Source organism: Silene latifolia, chromosome 9 (assembly GCF_048544455.1).
Source record: "Silene latifolia isolate original U9 population chromosome 9, ASM4854445v1, whole genome shotgun sequence".
NCBI lineage: Eukaryota > Viridiplantae > Streptophyta > Magnoliopsida > Caryophyllales > Caryophyllaceae > Silene > Silene latifolia.
Window position 1 is genome coordinate 223586734 of NC_133534.1, and position 15142 is coordinate 223601875.

General features: G+C 34.9%; 1 long non-coding RNA gene and 1 pseudogene across 1 annotated transcript; one reads left to right on the forward strand and one right to left on the reverse strand.

Annotated features, from left to right (window-relative positions):
- Positions 1-243: 243 nt before the first annotated feature.
- LOC141598525 (uncharacterized) lies at positions 244-644 on the reverse strand. Its single transcript, XR_012523577.1, has 2 exons — positions 587-644; positions 244-466 (listed from the first exon to the last, which is right to left on the reverse strand). It is a non-coding gene; the product is annotated as an uncharacterized LOC141598525 (long non-coding RNA).
- Positions 645-5661: 5017 nt separating this feature from the next.
- On the forward strand, positions 5662-13295 carry LOC141602286 (glycosyltransferase-like KOBITO 1; annotated as a pseudogene).
- The last annotated feature ends 1847 nt before the right edge of the window (positions 13296-15142 follow it).

A 15142-nucleotide genomic window follows, 5' to 3' on the forward strand; every position in this document is an offset into this window, starting at 1 on the left:
GCACATCGGATTTTTAGGAAAACTGATGTCTATTTGATCAATGGACATCGGATTTTTAGGAAAACCGATGTCTATTTGATCAATGGACATCGAATTTTTAGGAAAACCGATGTCTATTTGATCAATGGACATCAGTTTTTTGCAAAAATCCGATGTCTATAATTATTATTTTTTATAAAAAAAAAAATATTACATTGTTGCCCATATTAGTCGTACACATGATGACAATGCAAAATGATTCCATAATCAACAAAAAATATTTGCATACAATCAATCGGTTATCCAAAGCCAATTACAAAAAACTTTCATCTACATAATGTGTCAAATTTACTTAGACGACTAACCTATACAAAATATAAACCGATATGTAAACTGACTAATTGTTTAAAAAAAAAGGCCGAAGAGACAAGACTACTTGGCAGCCTCAGATTTGCTCATCTCCCATTGGGAATATTACCAAGAGAATCTGGTTCAACACAACAAAGTTAACGAGAAAACAAAATATCAACATAGAAGATCCTATATATCTAACGAGACACATACATTAATGTATTTTAAGTATCACAACTACTAGCAATACACTCACCTGAATGTGAGGAGCTTGGAACATTTCCTGTATGGCCGCTTCAACTTCTATCATACCGACAAGGGTTTTTCCTGAAGGTTCATAAAGAGTTGCATTTTCCAAAAAATTAGCTCCATCACCAACTAGCAATGGCCTCCAACAAAGACCTATAAACATATCAAGGAACTCGGATTGCTGAAGCTCCCATTCCCATAACAATATAGCATGAGCATAATACACACTAGGCAATCCGCCATTAAAGACTATTATGAGCTTATTACAATTAACTAAATTGGTGCAAACTATAACAGGCAGAAACTGACACCTAGAAACTTAGAAACTTTAACCTCGTAACTAGGAGGCAGGGATTTATATGAGAACAGCGAATATGTACAAGCATAGAAAATCCAAAACGGACCTATGACCTGGCTAGCATGATCATAAATTCACACTTGCTCACAAAACTCACCTATTGTTGAAAAAAATGACTTGTCACCTGACTCAGCGACAAAAACAAGTGCAAATGTACTAGTGACTGTGCTACCAGCAACTAGAATCCCAGCGCCCATCTGAAACTGCGAGCTCCGCCTGGTTCAAAGGAAAAGTTAGGCATTTTCAATAGATAAGTTGGGGGGACAATTCCAGTTAGTATAGAAAAAATATGAATACAACATAATTAAAATCACAATGTAACAAAAATAAATCACTTGAATGGAACATCAATATCAAAAGGAGGAAAAACTAACCAAAGACGATTTTGATAGGGTTCATGGCGATCATCACTTCCCTTTTCAAGAATGATTTATGCGGCCTGACCTGCTTCATTGATGGCCTCACCCACATCCTCAGCCTTAGAAATTACCATGGTGCCATCCAGTTTGTAGTCAGTGGGTGATGCGATTTCTTTCCCTTTTCGGCATGATACTTGATTACTTATCTAAACGGAATCAACCCGGAAGAGAATTAGCGTGTAAGATTGATTAACAAGTCTCTTCTAAATGGTTCCTTTGAACTATATTATAGTAGTGTAGATTTCTTAGATTCAGCCACTATGACATAGAAAAAGTAGATAAAAGGCCTCTGCAAGTCTTAACACTTGATCAACGATTGTACACAACAATGTTAAAGAAACATTTACAACAGTCCACCTTAAATAAGGCCAGATGAGGAAGGGAAAAAACTTACAAGAGTGGTTGTTCTTTAGTTTTAATAAGCAAGCAATTGAGCAGCTGTAGAACATGGCATTTTTCAGCTCTAACCAAATTCGACCATACTAGGTGATAAGGGTTTGGCATCATAATCATAAAGTCTGAATTCTTACTTGTTTTGTGAAACTCATGGTGTATCAAGTAACCAAGTTTTGTATATTACTAGAAATAGAACTAGACAAATTAGCCACACCAACTAATTCACCCACCTTACGGGTACCATACACACAATGGTTCACAACATGGGGTAGTGTTCACAAATATGATGAGAATCAAACACCCAGTCTAAGTCTAAGCCAAGCAGAGTTGGTGATTGGTGATGTAATACAGATGCCTGAAAATAGACGGAGCTCAAGATCTACTATTAATGATGCATCAGGCTCTATACTAGACATGAGATAGTACCTACCCGCTTTTATATGAGGAGTGACTTGCCTATGCCTGAAAACATACGCGTAGAAACAGATCATTGCAAACATGCTTTACAGTTATATTGTGTATGAATAACGTGAATGTCAACAAAGTTTCAGAATCCACAAATACTTGTGATTTTGATTGAGGCGTTGCATTTTAGCCTTATAAAACAAACACTAACCAACAACATTACCCCTATTGTAATATAAATCAAATTAAAATATAACCATGAGTGGATATGAAAATCATCATATCATATTGTCACTAATTCGCATTCGTAATCATATATCGATGATTAAAGTAAATGATTACAGGTAAACTTATTTGAATTTAAAACCCTTAAATTGATCGATCCTAATTAGCAAATCTAACCATTTAGAGCTTGATACTTCAAAAACTACGAAAATAAAGCTATACTTGTCGTTAAGAACAACAACAAAAAATCCTACAACAACCTAATTAAGAATAGATCGAACAACCGATAAACCCTAAAAAATTTAAACAAAATTGATGAAAATTGAGTACCTATTATCGAGGAACTGGCTGGAAGAGGAAGCAATCGATAGTAGGCGGCGCCGGTCTTGACGAAATGCGTTTGGTGGTGGCGATGTGCGGCGAGGTGAGTTGTTCGGCGAGGCAAAATTTAAACTGATAACTCATCATATAATAGGTGCTAAGAAACAAAACGAGTAAAAATGAGGTTTTGGGGTTAGGGTTTGGGAGTGAGAGTGAGAGGGAGGGAGATGATTTGGGGAAAAATGTATGTAGTCGAAATTAGATGGCTGCGAGGCAAGTATTTTTGCCGCCTATAATTGTCACTTTAGATGCACATCGGTTAAATGTAATGTCCCATGTCCATGACTTTTATATAGACATGACTTTTATTAAATATCACATGTCCTTTAAAATCAGAAATAATGGACATGTGTTTTTTAACGCAACCGATGTACATATAATTATATGCACATCAGTTTTTTTGCAAACAACCGATGTGCATGTTATTTACATCGGTTTTCCAGATAATCCGATGTCCATCGACTGATGTCCATAACGAGTTTTGTAGTAGTGAGTTTTTTTTAGTTAATTAAATTTAAAACTAATGAAATATGGATGGATTTTTAAAGGAAATAAGTGAATTAAATTAATTCAATATAATAATAAATTGATAATTCATGTCATATTCATTTGCCAAGTCACATTGTTATTGTCTACGTGGCTTTTTTTTTCATCCCATGTGGCATTGTCTACGTGACATTTTTAGGCTAGCCTTTTAATAATATTTTATAGATGTTAATTATGATTATTTATGATTCCTCTGTTCCGGTCATTTGTTTGCGTTTGATTTTTTGGAGGATAAAATTGTCCATCAAAAACATTCATAACATAGAAAGGCAAACAATTGATTGAGACACTCAAAGTGGAATAGGCAAACAAATGACCGAGACAGAAGAAGTAAAACTTTTTAATAACTTTTTATTGAAAATTTTAAAGATAAGTTAAAAAAAAAAAATAATAGTGATTAAACCAACTCCCCACCCCAATAACATCCATAGTATACCATTCATCATTGTTCTTAGGGTAAATTAATTATTACACCCTTATAAATTACACTTTTCAAAACTATCTACCTTATAAAAAAAATTCAAAATTTATTACCTTACTAAACATTTTTGCATAAAATTGCTACCATTTCTAGTCTCCGGCCACTTAAAAAGAAATATTCCGACGATGTTTCAAATTTCCTTCTAAAACTTATAATTTTTTACCAAAATGCCAATCTTCGTATTTCTATTTCTTTTATCCGTACCCCTGCTCTCCCATCACAAATAGGATTATACATCCAGTTGTACCATAAGCATTGTACAACCAAGGTTTAAGAATCCGAGTTTATATGTATTCTTTATAAGCTAATTCAAAGTTTATGTTTTTAATGTGTAAATGGATGGGCTCAATACTTTCTAATAAAGCTCGTATTCTTTAACATAAAACTCGGATACTTTATCACAAAGCTCATATTCTACATTGTACAACATATACAACTAGTTATATAGTCCATAAATTGCTCTCCCATATTCTTATTTGACCTTATTCTACCCAGCTTCTTCATCTACTTGTTCATTTGTTTCTATCATTCCCTCAACAACAATTAACTACAGCAACATCAACTACAACAACAAAACCATCAACAACAGGAGGCATCTACAATAACAATAACTAGAAATTAAGCAACAACATCAACAAGAATAACAATAAAAAAATGGATTAGGTCTAATTTTGAAGGAAATGTCAATGTAGCAATAAAAATTAGGATAGTTAATTTATATGCTAAATACAAATGAAATTAGGGTTTTAAATTAAAAGGATTAAATTATGGTCCATTTCAAACACAATTACAGTCTTGATATCATTCATATATATTGAACAAAAGAGGATTAAATAGCAACCAATTAGGGGATACATCCTTTGTCAAGGAGCCCAAATGCGAAATCCAGTCGCCGATTGAATTAATTGGTAAAGATGTACAATTTAAGGAGAACAAGTGTTTAAAGAGGAGAGAGAAGTAATTAAGGGAACAATGAAGGGATTGTGTTACTGAAAGGGTCGTGCTTTTTCACATATAATTTTGGGTTATTTAATGAGATTAATCCATCCTATGTCTTCTCTTCTCAAATTACTCTATCCTATGTTTTATCCCATATTAAACTTATCTTTCCACTCATTTTTCTTATATTACACTGTTGGAAGGGCAACCTGTTCAGCAGGTTACTCTTATTATTTAGTCATTTGATGAAAACCCATTTACTTCACTCAATCTTTCTAACTTCGCTTCAGCTACTTTTTCATCTCCATTACTCAATTAATTGTACTTTGCGCCTTCATCTCCATCCTTCATTTTTTTTTTATCATCTCCTGATCTGGGGAAGTTAATTTTTTTCTTAACAAAGGATACTAATTTTCATTCTAGCTTATTCCTATCATTAGTCCAGCTGACAGCAATGGTGAAGACCGCAATTGAACATCCATTTTAGGCGTTGGTTGATTGTCATGGAGTTTGATGGTGTTGATGTACAGAAGGGGGCTTGATTCTTCTTCTGGGTTGTTTACCATTGCCATTCCTTCTCCACTTTTCCTTTCAAATACCTCGATTTGATCAATTAAAGATCGCACAGCCCATCACGCCGTCTACCATCCCCGAACACCATAATCGATCCCCACTCTTACGCCATTGCCCTCGCCGTTACCGTACCGTCGCACACCAGGCCACCATAATTGTTCTCCACTACTCTTACGCCCTTGCCCTCGATTTGTTGTTTACATAGCAAAATGTTTCGTGGGATTTTAGCTGGTTGAAATCGATGGAGATGAAGAAGAAAAAATACCCTTTTAATTATGTGAAGAACTTGGGGAAAATATGGTAAATAAAAGGAGAAAGATAATTAAAGTAAAAAAAAAAGGACTGTTGAAAGCCTGAAAATGACGAAGGAAAAAAGAAGAAAGAAGAAAGGTGAAGAAGATAATGGAGGGATAAGAAGAGGTATTAAAAAATGAAGGAAACTGGTTTGCAAGTAACTCCCACTTGTTACAACAGGTAAACAATAGGTCTGGTGTGATATGAGATAAATGAGTGGAAAAATAAGGTTAATATGAGATAAAATATAGGATGGGGTAATCTGAGAAGGGGAGGCATAGGATAGATTAATCCTATTAAATAACCCTATAATTTTTACTCTTTCACATACACATTTTACGACTTTACCCTTGTCATTTTTTCCCCTACTCCCAATTGATTTTTTCTTTCATCTCCCTCTATTCACCAGCAAGCAGCAACCCTGGCATCCAGCAAGTCGGCAACCCATCCTCCGGCGACCATCATCCATTCATACCCTTCTCTGACTACCCTAGTCCGGTATCCGATCTCCCGCACCAATTGTGTTTGTTGAGACTTTGTAATATGTTTGATGCGGTAGCAATGCTGGAGTACAGAAAACTCATTGAATTCTTAGATGGTTGACTAATTGCATAAAAACAAGGTCATGAAAACATTAAACGCGGATCAAGCATACGAGAAATGTGAATTTCCAAATTGACAATATGATCACTAATTGTGTTTGTTGTTCAATCAATGCCTTACGAATTAGATGGTCCACTTGTTTTAGCCAAATGGTGCTACAACGTTATTACATTTTATGATGTTATTTAAGTGAAAGATTTATGTCCTGTTATTCAATTTATTCATGTCGCACCACCTTCTACCCACCGCGGACAATTCAAAATTACCGCTCACTATCCAGAGCCACCATCTACCATTCTAACCACCACGCTTTCCGCCGACAATAAGCCCTAATTGATAATAATTGATAAACAAGTGAACATTAAGTGATAAACCTTAATAATTTATTTGAACAATTAGATTCGATTTTACTAAGTGATATACCCTATTAATAATTCGATTAGATCTAATTTTGAAGGAAATGTCAATGTAGCAATAAAAATTAGGATAACTAATTTAATTATATACTAAATACAAATGAAATTAGGGTTTCAAATTAAAAGGATTAAATTAGGGTCCATTTCAAACACAATTACAGTCTTGAATATCATTCATATTGAACAAAAGAGGATTAAATAGCAACCAATTAGGGGATACATCCTTTGTCAAGGAGCTCAAATGCGAAATCCAGTCGTCGATTGAATTAATTAGTAAAGATGTACAATTTAAGGAGAACAAGTGTTTAAAGAGGAGAGAGAAGTAATTAAGGGAACAACGAAGGGATTCTGTTTACTGAAAATTTTCACAATTGCTAAATCTTACACACCATTTTACTACATCCTACACATTTTGTCACTTTTTTCCCCTCATACCCTTTCTCTTAAAACACAAAAAAAATAACTCTCTCCCCTCAATAGCCCCCATACCCAATGACCCAAACCCCTCCCGCCGGCGCCGCCACCTAGCAACAGTCACCGCCTCTGGTCCCACCAATTGATGTATCGGAAGTCGGAGATTTCGCCGGTGTCCTTATGTGTTATCGTCTCCTTATTCCCAAAAATAGCACCCCACCATAAAATTTGAAACCCCACCATTTATGGCTCCAAACCGTCGCCGTCACATCAAAATCGAGACTAATAATGACAGATCTGCAAAAAACGGCGTTGTGGGTCACTATTAGAGGGAGTTAGCGTGACCGGAGGAGTGCTGGCGTCAGGGTTGTCGTCATCGGAGATATACTAGCATGAGTCCCCTATAATACAATCGATTTGTGTGACGTAGATTGCATCAGCAAGAGACGTTCTTTTCATTACTGGTAAAATTTTACACACCAGAGAAATTAATGGTCAAATTGGATTCGTCGTTTATGCTCGCCGGAGGCGTCCCTGACACCGTGAATTTGAAGCAGTAGAACACCAGAAGACGTTCTTCTTTTCTCTCTCTATTAAGGGTTGTTTGTGGGTATGGAATGAGAGGGGCAAAGTCGAAAAAATTGTAAATTTTATGTAGGATTTAGTAAAAGTGTGTGTAGGATTTAGAAAGTTCCAAAATTTTAACATATTTATCTATTTAAGTGAAGGAGTATTTTCGTAAGTTACTCACCGGAAAGGGGTAATGGTAGCAATTTTATGCAAAAATGCTTAGTAAAGTAGTAAATTTAGAAGTTTTTTTATAAGGTAGTAAGTTTTGAAAAGTGTTATTTATAATGGTGTAATAATTAATTTACCCTTATCTTTACTTCGTATTTTTTCAATCGATTTTATTTTCGCATTTCGCGGTAGACTTCTTTAGTAAACGCAATATTCCTTTGCACTACTCTTCTTACTATTTGCATGCACCTAAAAAAACTTCAAGCCTAACCATCTCAATTTCAAAATTAAAATATGACATCTCAAATTAATCAAATTTCTCAAGTTATAATAATACGAGTAACTAGAGTGCAAAATATGTACTTGATTCGTTAATAGAAAAATATTATTCAAAATGATTTCGATTTTGCTAAGTTGTAATAAACTTTGCTAAATTGAGGTTGCCTTAATTTGTAGAAAACTACGACTTTGCTAAGTTGTAATAAACTAGTAAGACATTGTAAGAATTTGAGAGAATTTCTATGTAAATAACTTTGTTTTTCCAATCGCGTTCCATTTTTTTTGGCTACTCTTGATTCCCGCACTTGCGGTCGACATGAAAATGGATTTCTGCTTCGCAGTCGACGATGGATTGTATATTGTGTTCTGCAGGTGGCATGTATACGACAGATGATCTGGAAGGACTTTTTGGTAACAGTGCAGTTCTAACGGAAATTCCATCAGGATTGTGGTCATTACTGACGGTTTTTCCGTTAGCACTTGCAAAATTCAATTTTTTGGGCCTATTACAGGTGACACGTGTGACGGTATATCCGTCAGAAATCCGTCAGTATTGCTTAGTACTGACGATATTCCGTCAGAAGCTCCTTTTGACTGTATGATGGATAATCCGTCAGTTAGCCATTAGTAAATAGAAATATTGATAGATTTTCCGTCAGGAAGGCGTTTTTAGTGACGAAACGTAGCGACGTACCTTAGTGACGAAATTTCCATCAGGATTGCGCTTTTCTGACGGATAAGTAGCGTTCCTGATGGAAAATTTTTGTCGGTAATCCGCACTTTCCTTGTAGTGATGGTTGCTTTTAACTAGTGTGTGTGTTTTGGTTGGGTGGGGGGGTGCCACCCGGTGCACAACCTCGTGCGGCAGTCACTGTGAAAGTGTTACCATATTTTAGTTACTAGATCGGTTTCGTCGTGCTTGAGAACTGTTAATAATGATAACGACTCGTTCTCATCCACTATCCAGAAATAAGAGTAAGAGGTAAGTAAGGTCAAGTATTGAGAGGATCTCTAATCGAAGACCTAGTCCCGTCCGCTCGAAGCAGCTTTTAGTCGAAAACTTTATTGTTTTTTTTTTGGTCAATCGAAGCGCGCACTTAGTCGCACTACAATAGATGTTTTTTTTTTGGTCAATCGAAGCGCACTTAGTCGCATTACAATAGATGGGGGAGGGGGGATTCGAACCTGAGACCTATTGTCCACAATACCTCCGTCTTAACCACTAGACTAAGACATCTTCGGTATAATCTAAAACAATAGAAGTATTACCTCTTATGTATAATCTATGAATTGGGGTATTTTGTGTAGTCTAGGGTAATTTGAAAGACGAAAGATTAAAAGAAGTGAAATTGTCGTAATATCTCAATCTTATCCACTAAGATTAAAAAAAAATAGATCCAAAAACATTAATATCGGCCCAAATACATAGCCGTGCAAAATTGCACGGGTTTAAAACTAGTTATCGTAAATCTCAATCTTATCCACTAAATTAAGACTTGTTTAATGAGACGGTTTTAACACAGGTAACAAGCGTCTCCCCTTGTTTTAATTATGGGTTATTCTACATGGTAACCCTGTGTTTTTTCAAATTCTTCATGGTAACCCTACTTTTCAGAGAACACGCATGGTGACCCTCAACTCTGTTAATACTCATTGCCGTGACCCTTAAATTTTTTTCCGTCAATTTTGTCCGTTAAGTATGTGACGTGGCAAATTGAATTTTGAGATTTTCTATAAGGTAACCCTCTGTTTTTTTAAATCCTACAAAATAACCATATTCATTTTTTTTACAAGATAAACACTCTTAAAAATACTCCCTTAGTTCATAAATTTGTCATTCTTGGTACATTTTTCACTCGATTACTCCAAAAAACGTCAACTCCTAATGTCATCATCTGTTTAAGGTATTATTACCATATATTTCCAAAAACCGGGTTCAATAATTAATAAAGAAATCCACTATTAAGTCAATATTTTCAAATGAGTTTCCACTCCTTAATTTTACCCAACTTTATTGTGTCAATTTATTGTGTAAATTTGTCGAATAGTTGAAGTAAGTTATTATTGTGTTTACAACATTTTTAATTTTGTCGTATTTGATGAGGTTTTGAAAACAAAAGTTTATTAATTAGATAAATCCTATGAATCAAATTTGGGATTGATTATTATAATGCTCGGAATAGAGTACTTCTACTTGGTATTTAGAATATCTTATTGGGAATTTTTTGATATTGAACAAAGTTCTTATTGGATTTTTCTTTAAAAACTCGGTTAATTAAAGGGTAATGAGGGTGGATATGACAACTTGGGAGTAATCGAGTAAAATTGTGAAAAAAAGGATTGATTAAGGGATTATATTTTTATGCACATGTGATCTGTAGAAAAAGTAGGGTTAATTTGTAGAATTTTTAAAAATATAGGGTTACCTTATAGAAAATCTCAAAATTCAATTGGCCACGTCACACTTAACGGATAAAACTGACGGAAAAAAAGTTAAGGGTCACGGCAATGCGTATTAACAGAGTTAAGGGTTACCATGTGTGTTCTCTGAAAAGTAGGGTTACCATGTAGAATTTGAGAAAATATAGGGTTACCATGTAGAAAAACCCTTTAATTATTTACGTTCCCTACTTCCCTGGTCAGTATAAGTGTATAACACACTTTCTAAACCTTTTGTAATTGTGAATTAATACTCTCTTATTAATTCCCCCACTTCCTAGTTCATCAATCGCGTAAGAGTTTCTTTAATTTACCCCAAAAACAAAACAGATTAATTTCTTGTCTTTTCTTTGATGAAATCAAACTCATTTGACACCACCTTGATAATTCAACAATGGCGGGTCTTCACCATTCAATAAGACCCAACACATCATTCTCATCAGTTTCTTTACATTTTTCACAACATTTACTCTACAAACTTGTATTACTCCTCACTCTTCTCCCTCTTTTCCTTGCCATCTTTGCTTTCTTCCTTCAATGGCGAGGCGACAACAACGGAGACGTCCAGAAATCACAATTGTTTTTTTTATCGTCATGAGTTTCCTGGCATGGTTGGCTCCTCGGATCACAATGCTGATAATATTGCCAAGAATTCGTCGTCAATCTCTACTGATAATTACGCCCTAAATGTATTAAGACAGAGCAGTTCCCCTGTTTTCCCTTATTTTAGGACATGGGAATTTAATTACAATAATAATTACTCTAATCTTCAACCTAAGGTTAATTTCTTTTATTTAGTTTTCGAGTTTTACTCCAATTCTTAATTAATCTCTGGATCAACAACGTAAATTTCGGGTTATATATTACAGATTTACACTTGAATTCTTGATTAGATGAACGAGATCATTTAACTTAATTAAGAAATTAATTCTTGATTAGATGAAGGATGATATCATTATTGTAGTTTTAACTTTTGAAATTAATTCTTAGTTGTTTAAATTGTAGATATTTTGGAAGAAGGCCTATGTTTTGAACCAAACTGCACGAATTTAACTTTGCTTAACTGCCTGGTTATGGTTGTTGAAATTGTAGATATGTATCACTTCGAGTACTTCAGCGGGTTTAGAGCAACTTCTTCCATGGATATTCTATCACAAAGTTATTGGCATTACAAACTTTTTTCTGTTTTTAGAAGGGAAGGCTGCCACCACTAATGTATCTAAAGTTCTCGAATCTATTCAGGCGAGTTTTCTTGACTATCTTACCTAGGGTATGTTATTCGTTCCATCGATATTTCATGTATTTCATATCATTTGTTTCACAGGGTGTCAAACTTGTGTTTAGAACTACAGAATTAGAGGATCAACAAGCAAAGAGGTTAGTTTCGGCTTTTAATCCATGCTTAAAATTTGCGACTTATCATTTTAAGTGTGTACTGTTTAGTTCAACATAAGGTTAATTAATGAACTCAGATCACTTCTTTACTTTGCTCTATATGTTGATTATCAGCCGAATATGGAACGAGACTTGGCTGTCAAGTTTCTTCTACAAGCCATGCAACAACGAGTTATTTGTAAAGCAAACTCTTAATATGAAAATGGCTATAGTCATGGCAAGGGTATGTATGATCAATTTTATCAGTTCAACTACTTTTTAATGTGATTAGTCAGAAATTGATTATACAATCTGTAGTGAGTGACTCGCTTTGCTGTACGAATGTGGACTTGTTCTAGGAAGCTGGCATGGACTGGATTTTCCATCTGGACACCGATGAACTCCTGCATCCTGCAGGAGCTAGAGAGTACTCAATCAGAGAGTTACTGCTAGACATTCCTCGAGATGTTGACATGGTTATTTTCCCTAATTATGTGAGTAACCATTCAATGCGATCATTTCATTGTTTCAAAATTTTATTAATTTTGTGAGGTAATTAGTAACAAATTGTTTCATTTCAGAAAAGTGCCATTGAGAGAAATGACATTAAAGAGCCTTTTAGCGAGGTAAATTTATATGCCTCATATCAGCGCGCAACTGTCAAATGCTAGATAGATTAATTCCAAGTCCTTTATTTTCTGACATCTATCTACTGCTAATCAACGATGTATAGGTTTCAATGTTAAAAAAAAATCATGACCACCTTCCAAGGGATACATACTTTGGGCATTACAGGGAGGCAACTCGAGGTAATCCAAACTATTTCTTAACTTACGGAAATGGGAAAGCAGCTGCCATAATTAAAGATCATCTTCGCCCCAATGGTGCTCACCGATGGCATAACTACATGAAAACACCCAAGTATGTGTTTTATTGCCTCATATCAGCCTACATATTGGATAGACCCATCAAAAAGTCATGTCTATTAGAACTAAAAATGTACTCCGTATATGCCTAACATTAATGTTGAGAGGTTCTTGGTAAATTAATGACAGAGAGGTAAAAACGGAAGAGGCTGCAGTTCTGCACTACACGTATTCAAGATTCTCCGACTTGACATCAAGGCGGGATAGGTGTGGATGTAAGCCTACAAAGGAGGATGTGAAATGATGCTTCATGTTGGAATTTGATAGATCTGTAAGTTCAATTTTTCTTCATCTTTAGCAAACTCGATTATCTCTTGGCATGCAATAGACCCTCTAAATCTCTAATGTTACTGTTAATGGTGGATATTATTCAGGCCTTTATCATTGCGTCAACTGCCACCGATGAAGAAATGCTACAATGGTGAGTAATTGGACATTTGCTTTACTTCAACAGTTGAAGTAAATCAACACGATACTTACAGAGTTACAGAACAGCAATAGATGATGTTTTGTTACTTGTCTAGTAAAAGTCTCATATGAGACGGTCTTACAACAACTAATTGCGAGACCAATCATAATTGAAAGTTGAAACTGAAATGGTTCCTTTTAGTTGTCAAATGATCCTTAATGACAGAAGGGCTAACTCATGGAGTAAAAGGATCATTAGAGAATGTTTGTTTCTTGAATATATATATCTCAGGTATGAAGAACAGGTGGTGTGGAGTAACAAAACTCTGAGACTTAAACTCTTAAAATACGGCATTCTGACAAGGATTTATGCTCCCATGGTAATTGTATCCTTTTGATCATATACCTGTCTTTGTTAGTACAAATGTTCCTTAAACGTTTGTATCAGTTAATATATAGACCGCATTTAATTTGACATTTTTTGGTATGTCTTGGCAGGTGATAATCGAGGGATTAAGAGAATCCGGGATTTTTGCTTCAGTTATTGCATCAGCACAGAAAGTTTCATCAGAAGTCATGAAATCATCGGAGGCCAACAAGACCAAGTCAAGGGAAAAAGTGGAGGTAGGAAGATCATTGTCGAGAAAAGTGCTAGAAATCGAAGGGAGTGATGAATTACAGGCAATCCCACCCTTGTCTCCTCCGGGAATTGATTCAATGTGATTCTGATTGATTGAGTATTTGATTCATATTCGTTCTTCTCCTCATGTTCTAGCCAATACACACAATTCGACACAAATATGTACATTGAATCTTTAGGCTTTAGAGAGTACACACATTTGATGCACAACAACTTGTATTGTAAATGAATAATGCAATTTTTGTCGCCTTTTCCGATTTAAATTCTTGTAACACAGAAACATCACCTCCTTTAATTCTCTTGCACTTGTTCTTTTGTCATCCGTAAAAATGATGCATATACGTACAAAGTATATGTAGTACATAGAAGACGGTAAGTATTGGACTTACAAGTTACATATGCTTTTAATATAAAGTAGAGAGTAAACATACCAAAAAATTAAAAGTGTAAACCATTGATTGAGACTCCAAAAATAAGAAAAGTGTAACCTATTAACGGGACAAAGAAAGTATATCTTCATCTTAACGTTAGTCGGCTGAATTCTATACATTTATTTAATGATTAAGGGGGCGTTTAGTTCAATAACATGGAATGGAATGAATTGGAATATGAATCCATAATGGTATGGAGTTCTAAATTCATTCCCTCTTAAACTTATTTGGTTCTGTTAAAATTGTAGAAGAGAGGAATAGAGTTCGATACAAGGGGGAAGTTGGGTATGAGATTCTAGGGGTTGGAATGGAGTTAGAATTCATCGGGTATCTAACTCTATTCCAAAGGACTCCAACCAAACATTGAAATGAAGCAAATTCATTTCAAGAGAACCAATCAAACACCCCTAAAAGTGATAATTAAATTATATAGTGGAGCTCATATTGTGAGTTTGTGACGGTACCTTTAGGCTCTGTTTGGCAAAACTACCAGTAGCTGAAACCTGAAAAGGTAGCTGAAAATTGAAAAGTTAATTGAAACCTGAAAAGGTAACTGATAAGGTAACTGAAAATTAGGAGCTGATAAGGTAACTGATTATATAAAAAATGTGTTTGGCAAACTAGCGAAAAAGGTAGCTGATTTTGGTTAAATGACGTAAAAGGATATGAAAATCTATCTATATAAAATTATAAAACAGAACGTAGTTGCTCATTCATGTACGGGTTTTACTCATTCACGGACTTTTTTTCATTATTTTTCCATAGTATGCCCCTTGGCTCAAAAAAAAAAAAAAATCTCTCTAATTCTCTCCCTCACAAAATTAATCAAATCAACAGAATTAATCAAATCCGTTAAATTACACAATTATAGATGCTAA